At 47.3% G+C, this 5,800-nt stretch overlaps 1 non-coding gene across 1 annotated transcript; it reads left to right on the forward strand.

The window, feature by feature from the left end:
* The first annotated feature begins 5,028 nt into the window (after positions 1–5,028).
* On the forward strand, positions 5,029–5,135 carry LOC141125000 (U6 spliceosomal RNA). Its single transcript, XR_012241310.1, has one exon. It is a non-coding gene; the product is annotated as a U6 spliceosomal RNA (small nuclear RNA).
* The last annotated feature ends 665 nt before the right edge of the window (positions 5,136–5,800 follow it).

Consider the following 5,800-nt stretch of genomic DNA (forward strand, 5'->3'; position numbering starts at 1 on the left):
TCCAGTTATAGGGCTAATCACTTTTTAAGTGCATAAACAGTTTTCTGTTGTAGGACTTGTAGAACATAAGTGACATCTTTTTTTGGTTCATGTACAGAAACAACTTATGTCTTACAGTATGCTCAACCACCTCTGAAATGGACCTTGGATGCCTGTCTCTGTGCCAGGCAGCTGAATACCAGCTGTTGCATCTATATTTCTGCCAGGGCCTGTTGCTGTGTATTAATCTGGGTTTAACACTGGCAGGACGTTACCAAACAGTTGCTTAGGGGGTGAGTGACATAAAAGCTAAACGTTTCCAAGCGTGGCCATTTTAAAGCTCATTAGCTTTACTACACAGAAACACAGCAGCCTAGCACATTAGGAGCTGGCCGCCTGGCATGGTAGGAAAATATTTTATCGGCTATGACAAAGGTGTCAAAATAGTTATTTTGCCTAAACTGACAGGGTGTCATATCACCCAAAGCCAAGAACTGACTACTGGAAGTAATATCTAACACGATCAAGGGGAAGTGAGACATTTATTCTTACTTACTGAGAAGAGCCTGTGATGTGAACAATGGACCACAGGCACACATGTGACAATACTGTGCATGGTGCTATACTAATAAAAATACATATATTCCAGAATGATAAGCTACACAAGGATAAATAGGTGAACAGTATTAGAGAAGCTAAGATAAAAAAGAAGAGCCAATAACTTTGTTGAAAAACTTAAGAATAATTTGCTATTAAAGTGGTTAAAAAGGCTTAAGGTTTTTTACCTTAATGCATTCTTTGCATTAAGGTAAAAAACCTTCTGTTGCAGAGGATCCCCCCAGCCCCCCCTTATAATTACCTGAGCCTGATCTCAATCCAGCGATGTGCACAAAAGCAGCAGCACTCTTAGCCCTGTCCCTCCTCACAGGGCAAATTGATAGCAGTCATGTCAATCAAATCCTATGATAGGGGAACAGGAAGGTTGGGCCGAGCCCCACTGTCAATAGACACATACAGGGTGGCTCAGGAGTTAACCTGCACGAGTACCCACATTAATTTTGCAGAAATTTTGTGTGTCACTGTATGCATAGTTGCCAACATTGTAAAAAATTTTTTAGGGCTGTAGGCAGAGTCGCATTATAATTAGGGGCGGGGCATGCGTTAGTAGGCATGATATAGAAAAAACAAAAATGCGGCGTGCGCCACGTCGAAAAGTTGTCGTGGTTTACACAAAATAGTGGGCGTGGCTTAAAGGGCCGTGACTCGAAGGGGGTGTTGTTAGAGATGAATGAGGGATGGAGGGAGAAACAAAGGGAGAAAGAAAGAGAAAGAAAGGGATGGAGGGACAGCAGGCCCAGATCCTACACCACAATAGAAATATGTGTATTCCAGAAAGTTTAACAATCAGCAAATAAAGATACTCCAAACACCTGGTGTTAGTCTTCAATCATCCCGGCACCGTGGTTGTTATTGTGTCAGGATGACTGAAGCGCATTATTATTATTATCATTACATTGTAATATAAAATTAAATAGTTCAACTCACCATAATGCAGAATCAGTGGGTGCCCCGAGTGTGTCACTTGTCGCTTCGCCTGCCACCAGATGCCATCAGGTGTCCCCAGTAGAGTCCCTCCTTACATCTCAGGTGTCCCCAGTGGTGTGCTTCCTTACATCTCAGTGTCCCCAGTGGAGTGCCTCCTTACATCTCAGGTTGGTCAGTATGCAGTGTTGCAGTGTAGGGGTCCCTCTATGATAGGGGGTAGGTGAGTGTGGGGGTCCCTCTATGACAGGGTGTAGGTCAGTGTGGAGTGTAGGGGTCCCTCTATGATGGGGTAGGTCAGTGTGGAGTTTAGGGGTCCCTCTATGACAGGGGGTAGGTCAGTGTGGAGTGTAGGGGTCCATCTATGACAGGGGGTAGGTCAGTGTGGAGTGTAGGGGTTTCTCTTTAACAGGGGGTAGGTCAGTGTGGAGTGTAGGGGTCCCTCTATGACAGGGCGTAGGTCAGTGTGGAGTGTAGGGGTCCCTCTATGACAGGAGGTAGGTCAGTGGGGGGGCGTAGTACACACATGCAGTGTGATGAGGTGGGCCCCCCATTCACTCTCCCAGTGCAGTGTTGCTTGCACTCTGGGCACACATGGCGTGCTGTACAATGCGGAGCCCGGGGCACATCCATGTCTATGCGGGGAGCCTCCGGCGTGCTGCCCGTCTCCTTCCCATACACCAGCCCAGGATGAACGCAGCCTCTACTCACCCCTCACACATCCGGGCACACACCGCACACTGCACCGGGAATGGGCCTGATTAGTAGGCATCTCCCTCTAGTAAAGCAGGCCATGAAAATAGGTATCCCCTCTAGTAATGCAGGCCATGAAAATAGATATCACCCCCTCTAGTAAAGCAGGCCATGCTAATAGGTATCCCTATTGTTGTAATGTAGGCTGTGAAAATAGGTATCACGCCTGTAATAATGCAGGTTGCCTGTGCCTCCCTGTAACATCCAGCCTGTGCCAACCATTGTGTGCCCCCTGTGACATGCAGACTGTGGCCCCCCTTTAATATCCAGACTGTGTCCCCCCCGTGACATGCAGACTGTGCCCCCCCTGTGACATGCAGACTGTGGCCCCCCGTGACATGCAGACTGTGGCCCCCGTGACATGTGGCCCCCCTGTAACATGCTAACTGCAGCCCCCCCTGTGACATGTGGCCCCCCTGTGACATGCTGACTGTGCCCCCCTGTGACATGCAGACTGTGGTCCCCCTGTGACATGTGGCCCCCCGTGACATGCTGACTGTGGCCACCTTGTGACATGTGACCCCCATGACATGCTGACTGTGGCACCCCTGTGACATGCAGACTGTGGCCCCCCCTGTGACATGCAGACTGTGGCCCCCATGACATGCTGACTGTGGCCCCCCTGTGACATGCTGACTGTGGCCCCCCTGTGACATGCTGACTGTGGCCCCTCTGTGACATGCAGACTGTGGCTCCCCGTGACATGCAGACTGTGGCCCCCCATGACATGCTGACTGTGGCCCCCTTGTGACATGTGGCCCCCCTGTGACATGCAGACTGTGCCCCCCGTGACATGCAGACTGTGGCCCCATGACATGCTGACTGTGGCCCCCCTGTGACATGCTGACTGTGGCCCCCCTGTGACATGCTGACTGTGGCCCCCCTGTGACATGCTGACTGTGGCCCCTCTGTGACATGCAGACTGTGGCCCCCCTGTGACATGCAGACTGTGGCCCCCTGTGACATACAGACTGCCCCCCCGACATCCAGACTGTGTGTAGTGTAGCCGATACAGCTTGTTGCTGTCCCCTCCTCGCAACCAGCCTGTGTCCCCCTTGTCGTGACCCCCGCTGTCATCCAAATGGAGCCAGGTGTCTCGCTGTGTCTTCAGGATGCAGCCGATCAATTGGCATGTCAGGGGTTAATATAACTCAGCTGTGTTCGTCGGCAGTAGCTCTGCGCTCGGTTTCTCTTGTTTGAAATCAGCACATGCGCAGTAGTAGCAACTAACACGGCAGACAGAGACTGAGGGGCAGGAGGCCTGACAGAGGCGGAGCCTGGACCTAGCACAGCACTGCTCCAAGCACGGCGGGAAGCGGGAGGGACCAGGTGCGGGGGATGGGTGACGCCGCAGCTCTATTTCAATTGTAGCCTTGTTCTAACCCGTCTGGTCTTCTGGAAAATGGCTGCCGGCGGAGACATTATCACCGCCGGCTGCGGACCTCTAGCAGCGGTGGTGGGTGGCAGCGTAAAAAAATTGGGAAAAAAGGGATTTCCATGGTATATTTCCCGGGAAACACTAAAATCGGAAAAGGGTCTAAATCCCAGGAATGTCTCGGGAAATTCGGGACTATTGGCAACTATGCTGTATATATAATTATACCCAGATAGCAAGGATAACTTGCCACAAATTTGTGGCAGTGTTGAAGTCTGTTAACGTGCTGCACATTTTCACTGACAAGCAGGGGCGGACTGACCATTGAGCCACTCGGGCACTGCCCGAGGGCCCTGGGCCACTAGGGGGCCCCATCAGGGTTGCCAGCCTCAGTAAAACCAGGGACAGTATGTATAAATCCTGTGTTTTTTTTTACATCTGTCTGTGTATACTGTGTGTACATGTATATGTATACTGTGTAATTGTATACTGTGTGTGTGTATACTGTGTGGCCCCATAATATCTGATTGCCTGGGGGCCCCATAATCTCCTATTGCCCGGGGGCCCCATGAGTTATCAGTCCGCCCTTGCTGACAAGTTGTACACTTGTTGCACCCTAAGATTTAATACCCCTCAAGATACTATCCTGAATAGTATTGCAAAATATAACTTTGAAAAAGGCTCAAAGTTTAGTGTGAATGAGATGGGAGCTATCAGTGAAGAACATAACACAATCACTGAGGATAAAAAAACTGACTTAGCACAACCTTCCTATGTACAAAACAATGTAATAATTGATTCAACTCACTGTATCAACTAGAAAAATGTTTATATAAAGAGGCACCACAGTCTGCTCACATAATAATAAAAACATATTTGCCATTCTGAAGCTTCCCTTCAACCACTTTGCATATTATTTTATACATACTGTGATTCTGTACTCGCCAAATATGCTGAAGAAATCTCCCTCCACTGAGTCAGGCTGCATCCATTTTAACTGTGGGCAGCTGAAGCTGCTGCCTGCTTACTTCCTGGATTTACACAGCCACACAGAGGCACACCTCCAGCTCTGCAGCTCTCATTGACCCTCTTATGACTCTTCCCCCCTCTCTTCCTGGCAAACTATCACCAGAGTGAGAGAGAGTGCTGTGCATGATGTCATAAGCCTAGGCTTTTTTCCATACAAGAAACAGGAAGTGAGCTGTATAAGGTATTTGCTGGCAGAAAAAAAAATGTTTTACTATCCAAAGTTAAAACAACAAGGGCAGAAGATTTACTAGAACGAAAGTTGACTTTAAGTCAAGCAATGAAGAAACTAGCAATAAAACTGCTACCACATAACACAAAGAACACTAATACTATTGAAAAGCCAATGTCCTGTCCTCGCTTTGGCAGGATATATACTAAAATTGGAATGATACAGAGAAGATTAGCATTGCTCCTGAGCAAGGATGACATGCAAATTTGTGAAGCATTCCATATTTTTGAGAGAGATCATCGGGACCTCCTTCACATGATATGGAGATGTCCCAAGCTATTCCGTTACTGGACAGATGTTATTGAAGTAATTTCAAGGGTATTTAACTTCCAGCTTACTAAAGACCCTATTGTTTGTTTGCTTGGTGCTCTTGAGGAAGAGACTTTGACTCCACAAGCACAAGTTGCAATTTTTCGTCTATTGTATCTTGCTTGTAAACTAATTGCACGTTACTGGATGTCTTCTCAAGTCCCAACTAATAAACAATGATTGAACAAGTGAACAATATGCTTATCTGTGAGAAGATAATGTACCAACACAACATGTTTCCAAAAAATTTTACCCGTTGTGGCAACCCTGGCTGGATATCCCAGACCTTGCACCCCATCAACTGGTAATGAATAGACTTCTTGAGGGTTGAGGTTCATTGGGGAAGAAGGCTGATTAATCAGTGTTTCTATATTTGAGGCAAGTCTACTATTTTTGTTTGGCTTTCTTTTTTTTTTCTTTTCCTATGTTCAGGTTTTTCTTTATTTTTTATATTTGCGGTTTCCCCTATATGATATGGTGCACTGTTGAATTATCCTACTGTTGACATCTTAATATTGCATAAAGATTACATTGGAATTGAACAAAGCACTGTTTTTGATGTAACTGTTGATTTTTATTCAATA

The sequence above is a fragment of the Aquarana catesbeiana genome, linkage group LG01 (genome assembly GCF_042186555.1).
Source record: "Aquarana catesbeiana isolate 2022-GZ linkage group LG01, ASM4218655v1, whole genome shotgun sequence".
NCBI classification, from domain to species: domain Eukaryota; kingdom Metazoa; phylum Chordata; class Amphibia; order Anura; family Ranidae; genus Aquarana; species Aquarana catesbeiana.